Source organism: Oxyura jamaicensis, chromosome 2 (genome assembly GCF_011077185.1).
Source record: "Oxyura jamaicensis isolate SHBP4307 breed ruddy duck chromosome 2, BPBGC_Ojam_1.0, whole genome shotgun sequence".
NCBI lineage: Eukaryota > Metazoa > Chordata > Aves > Anseriformes > Anatidae > Oxyura > Oxyura jamaicensis.
In genome coordinates this window covers 156,925,056-156,945,521 of record NC_048894.1, presented here as the reverse complement: position 1 = coordinate 156,945,521, position 20,466 = coordinate 156,925,056, and the positions used below count along the sequence as shown (strand labels likewise).

General features: G+C 41.8%; 1 long non-coding RNA gene across 2 annotated transcripts; it reads left to right on the top strand.

Moving 5' to 3' along the window:
• The first annotated feature begins 5,333 nt into the window (after nt 1-5,333).
• LOC118163040 lies at nt 5,334-12,388 on the top strand. Of its 2 annotated transcripts, none has more exons than XR_004748810.1 (3): nt 5,334-5,446; nt 6,597-6,674; nt 11,581-12,388. It is a non-coding gene; the product is annotated as an uncharacterized LOC118163040 (long non-coding RNA). The 2 variants fall into 2 exon arrangements; XR_004748809.1 differs by lacking the exon at nt 11,581-12,388 and adding an exon at nt 10,275-10,702.
• Nucleotides 12,389-20,466: the final 8,078 nt, after the last annotated feature.

Here is a 20,466-nt window from a genome sequence, read left to right as displayed (position 1 = left end):
CAGGATGAAAAAATCACAGGCTGCAGTTGGCATAGCCACTCAAGGTGATGAGTGGCTGTTAAGGGATGGCTTCACCTTCTCTTTTGCTGTTCTTATCTTGTAGATAAGGGAAAAAAAAAAAAAATCTTTCACACTGCTAGGTGGGGTGAGGACAGATGAATTGCAGTTCTATCATCCTTGATCCATTCTGGCTATCATGTGTCCAATCAAATATTACCTCACACTTAGGCATTGGACTGCATATGTCAGAAATAATTCATCCTTCCATTGCATTGCATTTGGTCCATCAGGGATTCTTATTCTATCCCATATTTGTGATGCTTCCTCATCCAGAGAAACCTTCACAGATTCAACTAATGGTGGCAAAAACATCTGGAAATACAAGAGGGAGACGGATTTTCTTGTCCTGGATCCTGTCCCCCTCAAATATCTTCCCACCCATTAACACACAAGAGGATGAGATGATCAAGGCACCATGATGGGGCAGCACAATAACAGAATAGCAGAGTTGCAAAAGCATTTCTTTAGTGACAGGGACAGAATGCATCAGTTCTAAGACCAGTTTTACCCTACAGGTCTTAATGCACCTATCTAGGTTGGCCAAATGACATATGGCTATTTATAAAGGCAAAGAGGAGCTAAATATCTCAAGAGTGATTGGGACTGTAGGAGACAGAGTAGCCCCTTGGGTAGCCATTTCCATTGTGCAGAGTTTATGGTGAACAGAGGTGCTGGGAGCTACACACATAAATGAATGCCTTCATCCACTTCAACATTCCAAAATCCTATATGTTATAATATAAATTAAATTATGGTATATTATGCATTAAATTATACAACTTTTGTCAGAAGTCTGATCTTCCTGTTGCATTGTGGATCTCAGGCACTGTAAGGAGTTTCTGTGAAAGTTTTTATGGGCATTAATTTTCCCCACATCTCTTCCTCCACCCCTCCTACCACACCTCTCAATCGAACAGTATTCACTCCAATTAAGATATAAAGCTAAGGCTCAGTGGCAGAATTATTATTATTACCAGCACAGTTTGTGACTCATAAAATTGCAACAACTGCTCTGCTTCATGTCAAGGGGGGGTAATTAACCAAGATCATCTATAGCACCAGGTGGTGATTCATTCAAAGCAGGAGCTAATCTGAATGTGTAGCAGAGCTCAAGTGCCCACCGGACAGCGCTATATATTTCACAGTCCATGAAATATATCCAAAGTTGTGTGTTCTTTTTTCTCCCCAGCAAGCCAGTAAGTTGTTTTTAATAGGGCTTTAAATATTTTTTAATTGGCATTTTATTTTTCTCTAGGAAATATATAAAGACGCTGTAGCAAAACGGGGCAGGACCACTCTTGAAACCATCACCCCTTTCACAGGTTTATAGGGAGAACACCAATCCCACCCTCATGTGCAGAAGGAGGAACTGGAGGGCAGAAAATCTGCTACATTTTAGGGAGCTGAGGTGCAGTGCACCAGGTTGGATTAAAAATATCCTGTCAGCTGCTAAATTTTTTGAAGTTTTAGTTCCAAACATTTCAGAAACATTATGATTATTATTATTATTTTGACCATGAAACAGGACCTCACAACGTTCAGATGCCACCCACGCTCCTGCCAGAAGTGCCATCTCCCAGTCAGCCAGGACTGGGGTTGATAAACACAGCTTTGGACTGTGATTCATTTTCCACCCACTGTTCAGACCTTCACCTGCCCTGATTGTGCTTTTATACCGAAATCCAACACTCAGATTAACTGTCCATTATGAGATGCATTGTGGTAAATGTTATGGTTGACTGCAATAGATGGTACATGTTTAGGAAACAGATCACAAGAGAAAAAGGATGACCAGAAAGAATTTAGTATTGGGTAGAAGGAGTGTGAGACACACAGTAGTGTAACTTCCATGGCCTTCCCTTTCCTCTTATTTTCTGAGTGCAAAAGTCTTTCAAAAAGACTTCGGACAAACAAACAAAACTTTGTAGGCATGTTTAAAACAAAACCAAAAACAACAACAAAAAAATGAGTTTGCTGAAAGCCCCTCCAGCACTTGTGGGGTTATAGGATACATGGGTAGAACAAAATATTGTTGCTAGAATCCAGAGATTTTTTTTCTGGGTAAAATCAAACCCCAGAAAACACTGCGTCTGTAGGGATTCCCACATAATAGTTTGGCCAAAGGTGTGAAGTACAGATGTACTTCATGACACTTCTGAATAATATGGAGAGATTTGTTGCAGATCTTGTCACTGCTGGGGGCTGGATTCAGATGCCTTAGCTTAAGTGCCAAGTTCCATCTCGAACACCTGAAGGTATCTGAGACACAGGTTAAGCTGATGTGAGACAGGACCATGCTCTTCTGGTTAGGTGTCTGGGAGACAGGGAATATCCCAAGGGCATCTCTTTTCCTGCTGGGTACCCATGTTGAGGCAAGTGAATGATGCCATTATAATGATGTCATTAGACATTCTTAAAAACCAGCACATCAGCAGCATCAGAGTACCCGGATGGTGCCAGGGGCCTTTTAATCATTTGTAATCCAAGTTAAGCTAAGTTAGAACACATTAAAGGTCCAAAATTAAAAACAGTCGCAAAATTTTATAAAGACACGGGTTCTCAGAAATGAAAAATATACCCAGCATGTACTAGGTACTATCAAGCTGCATCCCAGAGGGGAACAGTGTTTCCCCCTGAATGCAAGTGATGAACCAGGGGACTCCACGTGCTTTCTGGAGGGGTGTCAACTCCTTTGCCATTCTCAGGATCTGGCACAAGTGATCCTTCTTTTTATTACTCTCTCTGGGGAGTGTTATGGTTTAAAACTTCTTGCCCTGGAGATTTTTAGATTACAAAGATGTCAGGGAGTAGCATGAACATCCTGTGACCAGTTCTCTGTTTTCACTCCCACTTTTAGAAATGCTCATGTCCCTTGGCAGTGGTGAAAGGCAGCTGGGGGATTAAAAAGAAACTGGTCATGGATTTAGTGAAATCATTTGCAAAGTCTTCCTCCATACTGAAGGAAAACACCATTCCCCGCCTAGCACAGCAGTGTCCAAACCTCTGGGAAGCTTATCCATGCATTAAGGTTTCTGTTTTTTTGTGCACATGAATGCACTAGCATACCCTGTGGGAATGTGTACATCAAGTAATGCCTATAGATCATTGCTGCCCTTCCCTCCATTGCAAGGTCTGCAACTTGTGTGCTCAACCCTAGGCTGTTTTCTAGAGCTTTATTCCCAAGGCAGCCCCAGGGTTGGTTAGGAGAGGTGAAGAAATGCCAGCGGATCCATGGTACTTGTCAGGAAAGGTGACTCCTCTTCTGAACCGAGCTGTGACTTCTGTGCAACCTTTTCACCCCTCCTGAGCTTTGACTTGTCTGTTCACTTACCGTGCTTTGTTAATTGCTTTGAAAGCTGTGATGAAAGGAGCTACCTGGCTGCAGGCTGTCACTGATGATTTATGTTATGTGTTAAATGCATTGGCTTTTAACTCTGTGCAGCAACTTCACACCTCTACCCTTCATCCCCATTCAATAGCTTGGCAAAGTGGGAGAGAGGCTTTAAAAAGTACAGTTGGTTTTATAGCAATTTCATCAACACTCAGGGATAATAAACAGGTAATTGAGTTTTGGCTGCTCTCCCCTGCCCTCAAGCTGCCTCTGTGCTCCACTAACTTTGGTATTTCTCTCTTAGAAGAGCATCGGCTGAGGATAGAGGTCACAGGCTTCTGAGGATGTCCACTTCCATGAGCACCACAGCATCGTGGCCATCACTTAGGGGATGCTGCTGTCTCACACATCATACTAATTTCCCCCTTGCTTTCTGGCAGAGTATATTTATTAAACTAAGCCAGAGCAGTCACTTGTTACATGACCCAGAATAGGCATGTCAAGGATCTGACGATCCTCTACCATCAGGAAATCCAGCACATGTGATTTCATGCACTGGAAATTTAAAGTTAAGAGACCTGGAAGGTTCTAAATGAGCAGAACTCAGCATGACCCCTGCAGGGGACTGATAGGCAAGAAACGACTTTGCTGGAGCATATTTCATCTCCCATTAATGGAAATGAGGCAGTGCTCTACGGTGTAATCATTTGTATTTCCCCTGTACATCCAGTTTGATGGGTATCTCAGTGATCAGTTTAGCTAGTGGGCAATTAAAGACTAATTTACATCTTCACACGAGATGAGAATGTTGGATAGATTAATTTTTGAAAGCTGCTACCTTTCATGGAAGACAACATTAACTGATTGGATGTACACACAACTTTTCTACTTACTGAGAGAGGAGCTGCCATGAAACTCAAGAAAATCTCTGCTTCACTCAGCACACTTATCCCAGGTGATAAATGTTTCCATCAGCTCCTCCAGATAAAGATAATGGCTGTTGCATGGCTTCATTCCAGTGAAACCCTAGCTACTGCAGAACATAGAGTTTATTATAAACATAAGCCGCAGTGAAGCACTTTTCATGCAGACCTGCATTAAATATATTGATTCAGGTATACATGGCAGCACAAGGAATAGAGCTTCTCTTCATGTGTGTCTATGTTGTCTTAAAGAGCTGGGAAAATGCTACCAGCAACACTGGGATTGAGCTGGGTGGAGAATCTCCAGAAGTTATTTGCATAGAAAAAAGTGTCAGTCTGTCAACAGTGAAATGGCAGGTGGAAAAGAGGCAGTTTTTTCTTTGCCAAAAGTATTGGGCAGGATTATTTTTAATATGCTGCAACACCCAGTGGAGCTCTGCCCAGAGAAAGCATAACAACTCGATTTGCAGGTCTGAAAATACTCCTTGTTTTGTCAATGGAGCAAGAAGAGGAAGAGGAAAGAGAAGAAGAAGGAGGAGGAGGAGAAGAAGAAGAAGAAGACGAGGAAGAGGAAGGAGAAGGAGAAGAGGAGGAAGAAGATATCATATATATATATATATATTTACTAGCTGAGATTGAAAAAAACACGTTTCAAAAGGATTTACATGCAGATTGATCTCACCTGCATTTGAGACTTGGGAGCCCACAATAATTTTTATTATTTTACATTTTTGACCTAATTTGGGATAAGCAAAATGTAAAATACTGAAATTTCTTGTCTGTCAGGAAACTGCTGGTTTCCTAGCAGTAACTGGGATATGTATTTTTTTACATGTATACGCACACAACCACACAAAGAAGGGGCCCAGCACACTCTCTTCCTCTCTTTCTCTCAGAAGCTCTTTTTATAGCCCAGTATATTAAATATACTGCATTTTAAGCATATATTTTTCTGAGGCTGCCAACTTGTCACAACCTCCATTCCATCAAGAGAAGTTATATCATTTTTTTTTGCTCTGCAGGCTAAGCAGTTTCAGACCATGTTGGTGCCTGGATGAAAGATGTTCCCTCTGAGTCAGCAGCATGCTGTTCCAGCATTTTGCAAGGGGTTTTCTCCTATTGGCAAAGCCAGGTAAAATGTCGTCTGGGCTGTCTGGGGCTGTCTGCCTGCTGAGTACACGCAGCTGTCTTTGTTTGATGGGTCTGGGAATGCTGCCTCTGAATATCAAGCTCAGGGTGTTTTAAACACTAACTCAGCATGTGGAATCGGAGGGACTTTTGGATGCACCTACAGTACTTGGGTTCGTCCCAAGCAAAAATGCTTGCCAACATGAACAAAGCAGAGCACTGGTGAAATGTAGGCCCTCTTGGCTCATCATCACTGAATGTTGAATCTTAGGGGTCCCTATCACAGCTGAGCTCTGGAGACAGGCCGATCACTCGGGTCCTTAGTGAGAAAGATGGACCATTGAACACCTCCAGGCTGGGGATTCAGAAGGTCTCAGTTCAGCCCTCAGTTCCAAGTGGCTGAGTAAACCATTTAATTGCATCAATCAGTGAGATAACACACTCTCTATTTGTACAGATGGTTAGCTTAGAAGCAATAATACCCTCAATGAGCGGGGTTCAATCTGTTGAAATCCTTACCACCACGATGATGTAGATAAAACGTTTGCTTTTGGTGCTTGTATTAAGGGCAAGTTTCTTTCTGTTCATGTATGTGTGTGTTTGTGTGAAGACTAGGACAAGTCTACATGACCCCCTGATGACAAAACTTGTCTCTAGCAGCTTGGACCCCTTCTTTCCTTCCAAGATTTTCACGAAGGATAGAGAGCAAGAGGGAAGTGAGGACACACAACAGGCCAACAAACCCAATCTGAAATTCCCAATATGCTTTAATTATGAAATAGCAATGTTAATGACTCCTTAGCAATAGATTGGGAAATTAATTAGCATATCATTTGCAGAACGGAACACCACTTTTCATTTTTCTGGTGTGGTTAGGGCCTGCCATGCTATCAATGCTCACGTCTAATCTAGTTAGAACTGTAATAACTCTTGAGAAGTAATGATTTAAAAAAAAAAAATTACATGTAGATTAAGAGAGGCTGATGGCTCTCAAAGTTGTGTGATTCTTTTGCTGGGTGTTTCTGATTTGCCTGTTAAAAATCTGCATATGTGTGTATGAGACTTTCCTCACACGTTAAAAGTGAAAAGTCTTTTTGGTTTGGTTTGGTTTGGTTTTGGTTTTGTTTGTTTGTTTGTTTGTTTGTTTGTTTCAGATATGGTCATAAATTATCCAAGTTTTTAAAGGGACAACACTTTGGTCCACAATGGAAATTTCTTTCCAGACCACCTTGGTAAGTGCTGGCATGGAAATCTGATATAATCTGATATTCTTCCTGCTATATTTTGTGTTGCTCCTGTGTATTATTAGGAAAGGTCAGTTCCCAAGATCAGAGTGGGATGTATGGCTTGAAATAAATTCAATATCCTGAATTCATGCCTATCTATGCAGCAAAAGTCATCTCATACTCAGGGATGGTATGGCAACCTCAGAGAAGTAAAATCAGGTAGTTGTAGACTACTCAGTCTCCTATGAAACATCAAGTAATAACAAAACTTATTTTTGGAAGGTGTAGAATAAAATGAACGAAAAGCTTTAGGAATAGGATCCCAAACCCATGATCTTTCCAAGTAGCAGATGCTTCATTGGTGTATTATAGAGACAGGGAAGAGAGAAGGTCGTATATTTTGCTTTTTTTTTTTTTTTTCTTTTGAGATATATGGATTTCAAGCAACACCTGCCTTTCTCAAACCATTCTAAACACACATAAAGCACAACGATAGCTCCACCTCTATTTTAGTAACCAGGAAATGAGAAAAAATATTCCTAATTCAGATTCCTCCCCAAAACAACCTGCAACCTAAATCCTCTCTCCTACAGACAGCTGTTCTCACTGGTTTCTTTGCCAAGCATCATAAGATACAACTTTTCATGTGGACTTGCAGAGAACCACTAACTCAAAGTTAGTGGTAGCAAAGTGGAGCATTTCTCTGTGCTGAGGAACTTGTCTCTTTATTGGCACAGACTTTAAAGCAAAAAAATCAGGTCCTCAAGGTTCAAGAGCATGTGACATTAAATCTGAGTCCCAGAGCTCATCTCGCAGCTCGTCTGCCCCCATCTTCTGCTCCATCCACGTTACTCACAACCAGATTGGCAACCAGTGATGATTATACTTAGGCAGCTGGGTGGAGACTGAGATGTATCTCTCAAGAAGAAGGATAATCAGCTGGGAGGTGATACATCATACTGGAGACTCCCAAATCCTGGCCTCTGAAGGATGCTCTGATTTAAATCAGCTTCTTACAGATGTTCATAGGTCACGGAGATGTGGAAGATACAGAGCGCTCTTTCCCTTGCGTTTCCTCATCTTGTCTCTTTAAAGAAAATGACAACAAAAGGTATCAATTCTAGCTCAAAAAGCCTCACATCATCCGTTCTTTGGGGTTATGTTGAGGAATTTTCATTTCACGATTCCCTCCACTTTAGGCATTTGCAGTGCTGCAGATAGGGTGCTGTGCTGGACTGAACTTTCCTCTGCCATGATCTTTCTTATCTTCTGACATAAAGACTTTCTTACATATTCTCTCAAGCCTCCCAAATGTGCTGCACAGGGAGATTTGATAAAGGTAAATTTTGCCACAGGAAAATTTAGGGACAGCACACCTTGTCCCAGGCATGTCTGCTGTCTTGCAGACAGGGTTCAGGAAGTCATGGAAATGTCTCCAGGTGCATTTCTCTTAGGAGAGGATGGGAGAATTTACAGTTCTACACCTGCAGTTATTAATACCAAGTACATTTCAATTTCCATTTAATGGGGAAGGAAGCATCCTGCTGTCACTGAAGTTTGCCTTTGATTAGCTTTTTCTTTAAAAGTTAAATAATAAGTGGATATGCTAGATGGCCAATGTGAACAAAATGATAAAACATCCTGAAAAGTCAAATGCATCAAAGTGTCACCCCTTCACATTCCTTTCTACAGACCACAATTCTGATCTCAGCTTTGCAGGAGTATTATGCTGCTGGATTGGTGTAGTCTAGCTGCATGTTATTAGTCATCAATTATCTGTATTCAAATCAGCCAGATGTCAATAAAGGCTTGGGAGAAAAAAAAAAAAAAGTGAGCAAAATTCACCCTCCACAGGGAGCTGTGACTGAACGAACTAACCCTACTGTGGGGGAAGGTTTTTAGGCTTGCTACACTGCTCTTTGGTCCCAGAGTTGGATCTCCATGTCATATGGCCCTGTGCTCTTTGGGTCACTTTTTGCATGCCCAGTCTTTTCTGTCTTTCTTTGGGCATCCAACACGGGTCACTGCCAGGCAGGATGTGGAGCCAGGTGGACCTTTGGTCTGGCCAGAATTTCATTCCCACTCTCCGTTGTGCAGTGCAGATATGAGTCAGAACGATTTACATTCAGCCCATGCTTTACAGCCTTGTAGCTTGACCTGGATGTCATCACTGCAGCTGTGTTGGAGAAGGCCCATTGCAATGCCCCTGGAGTCCCTCTGCCACAGAAAGGAGAGGAGTAAAGGCCCCTCGTGGCTCTCAGGGATCTGAAGTGCATAGACTGGTGTCACAAGAATCTTCCTGGGTTTTGCAATGAGAGCCAAGAGATGCAGTTTTGGAAGTCAGAAATTCCTGGGAGTGCATCCAGCAGAGTGCATGCAAATTTTAAAAATCGCTTGACAAAAATCTCCTAAATTAAATTTGTTATTTAAAACCTCATGGAGATAAACTGATAATCCATGCATTAAAACCAAAGTAAATCAGGCTCCTTGAGAAGCACTTTCTAAAGAAGGAATCACAGTATCACATCTCTAATCTGTGAGTTATTGACTTGCTGGTACAGCAGAGCTGCAAGAGCCTCGAACCACAGAGCAATTCTCTGTTCTCCAGCCCCCCATCTGTAATAGGGGTTTCATTCCCAGCTTGTCCAGTGTTCTGTGTGTCTTCTCCAGACCAAAGGTTTTTCTATTAAGCCCTCTGGAATTGTATTGACTGTAGAAAGCTTGACTTATTGTACAAAGACCCACTCACCAGAGTCTCTGAATGTCCCCAGGGCACCAGCTAGTATTTTCGTCAGATTAAGTAAGTTCTGGTTGAGGCAAAAATGGGTTTCAATAGACTGTGGGGGTGATACGGGCTCTGCTGTAGTTTCAAGTGATTTTACTTGAAAGTTGAGTAGGGAAGAGAAAGATCAATCTGTTCAAAGCTGATCTGGCAGTTTTAAAATTCATTTGAGTTCAGATTTGAAACACAAAAAGCTCTAATGTTGGTGTAACTCTGCCAGAAGTTATAGGGACCCTGACAAGCTGCCCATGATCTCTGGACTGTAAAAACTTGGAAAAAAAACACACCCATTGTGTAATTTCTGGAGATGGCTGTCCAAAAACCATGGGACGTGGAAGAACAAGCTCACAGTATGAATGCAAGGGCAGTGAGTGCCCATGCCAGTCTCTGCTAATGAAGTATGATAGTCTGCTTTATCTTGCCCGGTACTTTGTCCAGACCAAAGATACAGGCAGCTCCCTCCCACATTCCCACCGGGAGACCAGCACAATTCAGTTCAAACTGCAAGGAATTCTGAGTTAGTAAATAAGGGTGGCCACGTGTCCTGGAGAGACCAGTCTTGGACTGGTGGTATCACGTCATGCTTGTTGCTTCTGATATTATTTTATTTTGACTGTTCAGCCAGGACACTGCATTTTCTCTGTCCCCTCCAAGCTCTGGAAACTTTTGCACTCCCTCTTGTGTGGTGGAAATATAGGTGTGGGAATATGTGGTGGGAATATGACGTGTCTGCCTTTACTAATTTCTGGTTTTGTAATACCATGTGCTTCCAAAGATAACTTTCACTCTTTCAGGAGCTATGCTTTCCCCTCTAACCTTCCCAGGACTGCTGTCTCCCAGAAACTAAGGTGCTTCATGTGTTTCTCCATCACAGAATTTCTTGCTGAAGGATGGCAGAGAAGTGGACTTGCTATTTGAGCTGCTGTATTTGGTCACATTATGCTTCACGTTGCTCACTAAATATGGTTCAGTGGTCTGTTAAAATTAATTTCATATTAATTGTTTTAAAACCTACAGCATCCTGCGCTGCCTTGGGTGAGCGATTGCTTTTCTCTGCTGGGAAATAATTTTGGTATTTCATTTGGAAAAAAGTAATTAACTGCATGGGTATGCTTAGTTGAGTAAGTCATTACAATCTCTGACTTATGCAAATGAGATTGTTGAAGTATAATTCCAACTGAGATAACTCCACACATACATAAACTTTTAATTTGCACAGTCCGGCAGAATATTTGTATGCAAATAAAAGCTGTTCATGGGTTAATTTATAAATCTCAATTGCATAATCAATTCTTAATGAGCAGAAAGCTTGTGATGCAACTGAGCGGCTCGGTGAGTTTCCAAGGATATTTCTTGGCACGTCAGCTGATGGTTAACATGATGTATCCACTGGTTCAGACATCCCCGTGCTCATTTTACAGCCACTGTAGCATGAAACATGCTTTCAGGGTCATCCTCCTTGTATTCTGACTGCCTCGGTTATGATGTTTATTATATGTGTTATGAAGATACAGGTGGTCTTGCCCATGGATTTCAGTAGTTCATTACTAGGTTCTAAGTAACCATCCATGACTGCTTTGCTCCAACAAGTTTAAAGTTTGAATTATCAATTACTCATTTATTTTCCCCTTTTTAATCATATCTCTTCAGCATGTGGCTTTTTTGCTCCTGAAATACAACATTATTATTTAAATTTCTTGACCATTTTAAAGTAAAGAGATGGATGCCAAGACTAAACATGCTCAAAGAATGAGCTAGGAAATTATTTTACCTTGTTAATTAATTGCTTTCCCCAAATACTTTTTCATTTACCCTGAAACTACTTGGGAACTTGGAGAAAATAATATTTTGGGGAAAATTCCTAAAACAAGGGAACAGATGTTCCTTTGTTCTCCATGAATGATGCTATATGGACATTGGCATTAGGTCAGATGGCTCCGTGTCCCTTTCCAATTTGGAGGGATTCTATTTTATAACAGGGGCCTGTATTAAACCAAGGTTCTGATGTCTCTAGATAAATTTCTGGGTTTGGAAAACCCTTTGTTAGTAGGGCAAAAGATTTGTGTAGGATTTGATATACCATTCTCTGGGGCAGTGATTTAGTGGGACTTAATCTTTTTCTGCCTACAGTGTAATCAGGAGCTTGCATCCATCTTATCCTCTTGATTGATGGACATAAGTCTGAACATGAGAAGAGATGAGCCCTTGGATGGTGAAGGTGGAGAGATGGGGAGTGAGGGAATTTTGGATGGCAGTGACTGAAGCTTGGATATCTCCCTGCGAGAGCCAATCTCCTCTGACAAGCCTGATTAAAGAAGAAATGGTTTTGGAAGCATGAGGTCAGTGACTCTGACCAAGCTGCTACTTCATTTAGAGAGCCAGCTCATCTGTGTGTTGTGCTGAGGCTCTCGTAACAGTAGAGAGCTGTTAACAAGAGATGCTTAATTGTCTCTAGCTGACAGGGAGCTGCCAAGACACTTGGCAGCTCAGAAAGCCTTTCTGCACTCCCAGAAAGACAGGTCTTTGCAGATGCTGAGGTTTCAAAAGGAGCAGTTGTTCCCAGCAGTCAACAGACTTGATTTTCAATTTGTGCTTCTTTTGAACGCAGCAGACCATCTGCCTCACATATAGACCAGGTCCACAAATGACTAAATCAGAATTAATACTTGGGGTCACTCAAATCTCTGACAGCTCTGAATTGTTTAGGCTTAGGTAAATGAAAGAGGGAAAAATAAACATTATCAGTAAAGACGTCCTTTGGCACTGACAGCAACTTCTGAGTTGAGGGGAGTCCACCTTCAGCAGAAGAACCTACGTTGCCCGTATGCAAAGATGAGTGCAAGGCTTTCTCTGCAGTCGAGCACTGTACCCTAATTACTGAACTGGCATTTTCTTATTTTATTTTATTTTATTTTATTTTGGGGTGTAGAGAATCGCCTAAAGAGATATCTGAGGGGTAAGTCTCAGCTCTGAGGACCATTGTGTACTCTTGGTAAAGCCATCCCAGCTTAATTAACACCTTTTCAACACAAAAGAGTCAACCATGTCTTAATAATAGTTTGCAAGTGATCTAGAAAAGAAGGATAAACACAGTGGGAAGGTCCTTTTCCTGTCTCTGCATTTCAGTGTGACTTTTTTTCTCCTTGCCTGTCTCTCTAAGAGTGTGAGGTCTGGGGAGTGAACCTGGCACAAGAAGGTGCTGACTCAGCTCGGGCAGGGCCTGGGCAGGTGACTCTTGCACAACTATTGCTTTCTTGTCTTAAACAAAGAAAGAGAGAGACAAAGTCAAGAGTCTATTAAGCAGAATTTTTCACTGGCAGTTCCTTGAAATGCTGCAGCTGTTTTTGCCTCTGTTACTTCCCTAATGAAAGTTTTCAACACCATGTCAAGGGAAAGAAAAAAAAAAGAAGATTCTTATAGAAAGAAATCTTGTTGCAAGGTCAAGCTGAGACTGTTGCTGCTTTAATAAACACCTCAAATTGTCTCTGATTAATTCTAAATAAATTTGAGGACAGACTTGCACATGTGATAAGTGATTTTAAGCAAGTGCTGTTGACACATTGAGATGATTGAGATTAAAGGGAGAAAGAGATGAACAATGGGGTGAGATTAGAAACTCTTTGTCACAGAGATTAGGACCTAGGAGTGGAAGGATGACACAATCATTTGTCATATGCCGGAGGTGAGAGGAATGAATGGTGCTTTACAAGAAGACAGCTAGAGGCTGGAGCATAGCCAAGCTGCTCAGTAAGCAAAGCCAGCGCATCCATGCAAAAGCATACAATGGGGGAGCATGAAGCTTATTTGTGCCCACAGAAATGGGAAAGCAGTGAAAACCAGTCATTCAAGGGAGACACGAAATGTGTGCAATCATGTTGCAGGAAGAGAGGATCAACTTCAGGTGTGGGGCTCATCTGTGGGAGATCAACTTCAGGTGCGGGGAGTGGCACAAGTTCTTCTTAGTGTAATTCTTGGGGAGTAGAGTTTCTCATTTAGATAAATTTATTGGCTCCAGGGCCTGGGAATATAAACTACGCTACAGCTATATCCAGCAGAAGATCAAGCCTGTGGTTTTCTTTCCCGGTATACCATACCAGGATTGCCACCAGACCAACCATGGCAATGCACAGTGGAAAATAAGAGGTCCCTTAACACCCGTGAGGGTCCTGGCAAAGACCATGGAGAGGTTCTCTCTCACCATCACTCAATGTTGATACTCATGACCTCAGTACAGCACAGATCTCTCCTTTGAGCTAAAAAGCTGTAGTTATTAGCTGGCAGAATAAACAGACTGTAATGGAGACCCTTATGGTCAAAACCCACTGATATCCTTTACATATACTCTCTAGAGCCAAAATTATTATAAAGGATGATGGAACTGGGGAGCAGCTGTGAAATGGCAAGAAATTGAGTTGGAGTGGAAATGCCTACAAAGCTGAGGGAAGGGAAGGGGTCCTGTTGCTTGGAATATTTCAAATAGTCCAGATATATACTGGAAAATGGCTTCAGGGAATGAGTCTTTGCTGCCTTTCTGTTCTCAGTGTCCTAGAATTTCTTTCCAGCTCAGATAGAAAGGTTTTTTCTGCATATTCTGTCAAAATATGGAAAGAGGTCTTTTTTTCAAAGTCTATAAATTTATTTTAGTCTAGTAAAATTATGTAACAATGTGTTCCCATCCCCCATTATAGAAAATTAATTACAACAGCTTATTTTTTGTGAATGTCTTAATCAGGCCTTTACTTATTAGCAGAAACACTACAGAAATTCAAATCATACCCATTAACAGGTGAGAGATGTTTACTAATGACCCCAACACTGGGTCTTAAATTAAAGTCTTATGAAAATTTATTACTCTCTATAAAAGCAATGACTTATTCAAAAGCAGGATATGATACTGTGTGCAGGCTGGGAGGGGGCCAGTATGAAGTTGCTGGGCCTGGTACATTTGCAAATCGGCTCTTGAGGGCAACATAAATAAATATAGCAGAACTCTGAAGAAAATAAAATAGCATGAATCATAAATCAAAGCAATGTAGTGGAGCTGCAGAGGACACTGCAAATAGATAGGATAACAGAAGGAAATATTGGCTCAGGCATAAATAGCTCTTAATAAATCATCAGCCAACAGGAGCAGAGCAGCAGCATCCTAACTGAGATAATGACAGCTGGAAATACCTTGCTGGTGCTTGTGCATTCACTGCATACCCAGAGTGTAGATCCAAGAACATACTGGAAAGGTCTCTGAGCCCGTTCTGCATTCAATAGGAATGACACTGGCCTGAGACAAAGCCAGGCTCCAGCTGAACTGAAGTCCATCTCTGGAATGACTTCTGCAGACTTGGGCTTGAAAAGATATTTAAGTGGACATGCTCCTACCAGCTATGTTAACTCCTTAAGATTATGCACCAGCTTTGGTGTTTTAGGGTTGTTTCTCATGCCAGGCCCTTTTACCATACTCTTTGCTATGAGGTGTTTTGGTGGCCAGAAGTTCTCTCCCTAATTCCATACCATCTGGAGTTAATGAGGCCTTAAACCCTGAAGCAGATTTCTGCTTTTCCTTGATTCTGCCTAAGGTGATTTGATGACATGACACAGCCACGAGCTAGATTCAATGAAACCAGAAAAACAACGTGTAACTCACAGTGCTGCTCTCAAATACACGGGATTATGTGTTTCTTTTTTTGAGGATGCATCAGCTATATGGAGAATTCATACCAAAGAAGTAGGTGGGAACTTCCAGCAGATCCACCACTGGAAAACACTACCCTGCTGTAGGAGCAAAGTCAGTCTAAACCCTAAGGAGAAAATCCCCAAAATATCATAAATGAGGAAGCTTTCACAAAGCTAGCTTAGTGATCCTTGTTTTTCCCCTGTATTTCTCCAGAGCTAGGAAATAATCCATGATGTTAATTGATAACAATTCCATGTTACCTTGGAACAAGTTGAGTGGAGGATAACATATATCTAGACCTATACTGTGTCAACTGCTAATCTTAACAAGACTGGGAATAGCTGAAGATCTCAGATCTCAGTTCCAGTTTCCTCGGAGGAATCCAACCATGAAATATCCAAGGTAGGTAACAGAAGCAAGAAAAAACTTGACACCTGGAATACGGCATAAGTTCTGCACTGTGGTTCCTTCTTACAGGGAGTTGCCAGAGTAGGTGAGCACAACTGGGTCCTTTGCTCCAAAGTCAATGAGGTGGTGTTATTGTGAGTGTAAAACACATTTGAGATGGAAGGAAGAGAAGAAAAGAAAAAGATGCATATTGTTTTGCAATCAGTTTAGTAGAAAAAAGGAAACAGAGATTAAAACTCCTATACTCTGAATTTTATTTGCTCTGATAGAGCTGTCAGGTTTAACATAGCTTTTTTGTTTAACACAAATGATAAGGTAGGCCATGAATTTTAATAAAACAAACAACAGCACTAGGACTGATTGGATTGCTTCGATGTTTTATTTTGTCCAGTAACCTTGAGAAAAACAGCATTGGGATTAATATGTAAATGCATTTTCCACCCTGGCTGTGAATATAGTGACATTGTAATTGAAAGCAATGCAAAAGTTAGCACTGATGGATAGCTCAACTGTTCAGCTGGTTAGCCTATTTAGAAAAACATTAGCCTGTGAACAGGCTACTTACTACCATGTTCTCTGTGTTTTATGACCCCAAACGTACACACATTCTTAAATGTCTATAAGCCATTCATCACTCAAAGCAAATCCCAGTGTTTTGCTTGAGAATACCAAAGTTCCCAAAGAGAGCAAGTAGAGCTGGGCAGTCAAGGTAGGACGTGATTGGGTCTGACAGTGTTAAAAAGGGTGTTAGGTCACTGCTGGTCTGCCTGGGAGATGTATTTATAGGCTGACTAGCACTAACTAACATTGATGGGAGTCCCCTGAAGTTTGCAGACTCCAAATTGGAGCAACTGGAGGAGAGTCAGTGCCTTTTCCTAAAGACATTCTTGAACATCCAAGTCAAAGCTTTATAGGGACCATACGGATACAGGCATGTGAGTGGGGCAGCACAGTATTTGGGACAGAGAAATAGTCATGGTGATACGATCTCATGGTGTCAGTTCCTAGGGAAGACCTGATGACCACCGTGAGGGAAGGAGCAGGAAGGACTTTCCTCCGTGAAATCCTCCACTGCCCTGGAAGTGCAAAGAACTTATATTCATGCCTTCGCAACACATGTTATACTGGACTTCTGTAATGGCACATCTCCTATCCTGGTCTGTGAGGCTGGAAGTAATTTTGGTTTGAGGTTCACATGACGGGCCTTTGAAGGTATTGGTTTCTTCTATGAACAAAGATCCTGGCTGATCTTGCTTTCCCTGGGAGTGGTAGGTCAACTTCTGGTGGCTGGTTTCTGGATGTCCTCAACGGTGAGGGAACCAACTGGATCAGGAAGTCCTGGCAAGCCATGCTAGCTGTGTGTACAAACCATGCCCTAACCCCATGAAGTAATTACTGCAGCTATATTTGTGATACCTTGAAACATCTTTACAAGGCTGTCCAAATTTTTGATTTATAGATCCCAAACAGTGGCACATTTTTCATTTCTTAGGGGCCAGCTGTTGTGCAGTGACAGGTTGCTCTTACTTCAAAAAGTACATGCTTCCTGGTGGGAACATTCCATTAGAAGTCTGGTATCTTAAATTCTCCTTGGCAATGGTCATCACTTCTTGTCCTCAACTTGTTCTAGTGAAATAACTGCTGGGATCCACCTCAGGTGTGTTTGCAAAGAGCCTTGCTATATAAAGAATAAAGCTGGTAGATGGGAGGAATTGCACACACCTAGGTAATTCTCATCATTATCATAATGGGAATCAGCATTAGAAAAAAAAGTGTCAAAATGTTACTGTGAAAACAGAAGATCACTGCCAGGCGGGGAGAGATGCTGCACCCCAGAACTGTGTTTGTTAGGTAATAGTAGTTGAGGGATGTGACAGGCTTACAGCAGGTGTGTGGGATACTCCAACGCATCCGGAGGTTGGGGCAAGCTGTATGCCAGCTTGTGGCATTAAGCTACTGAGCAAATGTCTCCTGAGCAAAATGGCATTGCCAGGATGCTGTAATGATAGCACGGTCCTGCATCAAGCTGGGCAGCTGGACAGGTTGGCCATCCTGACAGAAGCAGAGATAAACTTAGTCTTTTAAAGACCATGAAATGTCTTGATTGCATAATTTTTTTTTTCTCTTTGGGGCAGTGGTTGGGATTGCCTTGCCACTCCTGGATTTCTAGGAAGAATTTCTGCTTTTCAGAATTGTCATCCTTTTCTTTTCAGGATAAGGTTAGGCTGATAAAACACCTGGTCAAGAGGATGAGGTAGGAGCTCTGAGATAAGAACAGGTCAGAAACCAGGCTCATCTGAGTTAACATACAGTTAGTGAGGTCTGATAAAGGTACAACTGAGAGGGGCATCATTGATGAGTTGGTGAAAGGAAGAAACAGGTCATTACCCAGGTTTGATCTAAGATGAGTAGGGGGCAAGTCTGTAGCAATTAATGTTCAAAAGCTGATATAAATGGCTCAGCCTTGAGGCTATACACAGCTTGTGGAAAAAGTCTTGACAGGAACTAGCAGACACTTGCATTAAAAGTGCACATAGGCACCTCCCAGGTAACCTGCAAACCCTTTGTTCAGTTTACAGATGCACAGCAGGACAAGAGAAAAGATAATATCGACTGCTGTCTTATTTATTTATTTATTTACTTGCTTTATTAGAGACCACGAAGTTATTGAAATGGCTCCAGTGCCTCATTTCATGCAAGACCGCAGTTAGGCTGAGAGTACAAATTTCCTGAGTTCCCATGTAACTCCTGATATCATTAAGCACAGCATCTCTCAGGCTGAGAGAAGGCAGTGTGAAAGGTGAACGCAGAAAGCCTCTCTCCAGAGTCCAAACAATCTCTTTCCCCTTGTTAAAATTAGCAGCAAGACATTGTTTTGTGTTGCCGGGGGGAAAGTTTTGTGCACTGAAAGCAACAGACAAATAACTCACTGCACCGGGAACCCATCCTATTATATCTAGTTTATTATACCAAGCAGCGGCCGTGGAAGCCTTGGTGGAAAGTGGGGTCCCATTTCAGACCACTTGAGCTCTTCTGTGAGAAATGTATGTCTGTCCTGGTTTCAGCCAGTTCACTAGCACCTACCAGTAAAAAAAAAAAAAAAAAAAAAAAAAAAAGAACAAGAGATTGACATGTGTTCCACTTGCCAGTTTTGACAGAAGAGAACTGACACAAGTATGAAATTTTTCATATCTGCAAATTTGCTTTTTTTTGCCTACCACCACATTTTTAACAGTGTAGATGGCTGTCTCCATCATCTACTATCACAAACCATGCCAAAAGAAAAAGTGAACACCTTCTTGCCAACAGAAGCAATGGACAAAGGGTCTACTTTCAGCACACCCCATGGTGCAAGGGTCTTCAGCTCTAGAGTCTTCAGTGTGGAAAATAGACAGTAAAGAAATTGTATGAAGGAAGTCTATAAAGCTATTTAGTAGTCTAGAGAAAACAGATGGGGAAAAACTGTCCACAGAATTTCTCAGTACTAAAACTGAGGGCTTGAAGGTGGCAAATTCAGAGCAAAGAAAACAGATTGGTCCTTCAGAAAGCCTTACCAAGCTGTGGAGGTCTTTGCTGCAGATGGCTGTGGATGTTGCATGTTTACAGGAGTTCACAAAGCTATGAGGCAAACCCATGGGAGAAAAAATAATTTAGGTCTCTATAACTGAAATATAAGATACCTGGTTCAGAATCTGGGAGAATAGCCTAGGAAGGAGGCAGCAATGGACTATATGGACCTGTGGGCCAACTTGGTGTGACCAGTCTTAATTTCTGTTTTGTTTCATCATGCCACAACGCTGAATCAAAGATCACTCCTTACATAGCTTTGGTGGACCTGACACTAGGTGGTTAGATGGAAAAGGCAAGTCCAAAACAACATTCTTTTTCTCTACATTTATTCACTACAGATAATGATTCTTCCCAGGCCCATACCTGGAAGCAGTCTAGTTTGTTTTGCTCTGCGTTGTAGATTTTAATTCTGAGTGTTAGTTTCACTTTGGATGTCTCATTAGCGGGGTGACATTTTCCTATTAGATGAAAATGTTCAACACAGATTTCCTTGTTGCCTCGTTGCTGTCAGCTTGTCTTTTGTCATCATGGCTGATGGATCAACATGTTCTGATCTGCTACTCTTTTTTAGTGATGCCATTATTATTTTGTTCTCTCTCTCTTCCTCTTTCTTTTTTTAGACAGTAATAAAAAAAAATAAATAATAATGAAATATACAAAGTATAAACTGCCTTTATGACTGAATGATTTCCTTGCTGCATTAGGCAATTTCTTTTGTGCCAGCACCTCTCGTGAATGCTCAGGATGTTCTCCTGATGTATTCATAAGAGCTACTTTGCTGTGATCATTGCATGCATGGCTGCTTTTTTTGAAACAAGCACATGATTATTGATACCTGGGATATCTTCTTTTCAGCTTAGTAGCCAGGAGGGGGTGTCCGTGCCTTACAAATCAGCTCTCTTTCAAGGCTGGTGGCAAAACAACTTCTAGCAGGCACTGCACTGTAAAATGTCTCGTCTCAATGAACTGTGCAGAGAAGGGGGGAAGTGGTGGGGTCCAACGGGACACCAGTAGTAGGAGCTGCTCTAGAGCTGCAGGGATGGTGGAGAGGGAGGCTGGGGGGAGCAGCACAGGAGAGGCAAGAGGAGAAAGGGGAGAGGAAGGGGATTCCTAGGATCTGCAACAGAGCACACCATCTAGATGCGTTCTTTGTGCTGTTCTTGGTCCTCTTCATTGTTTTACATTTGGCCCCAAGATGTCCAGCTGGGACTCCTCAGCTCAGTTGGCATGCATGTGAGTTTTTGGGCTGAATATTTTTCCCTTAACTTTGTACTGTATTCAGCTGTTTTCAGCAGAATATTTAATAAATATCTATAACCTGTGTTTGAGGTTGGAAGGGATCTCTGGAGATCATCCAGTCCAAATCC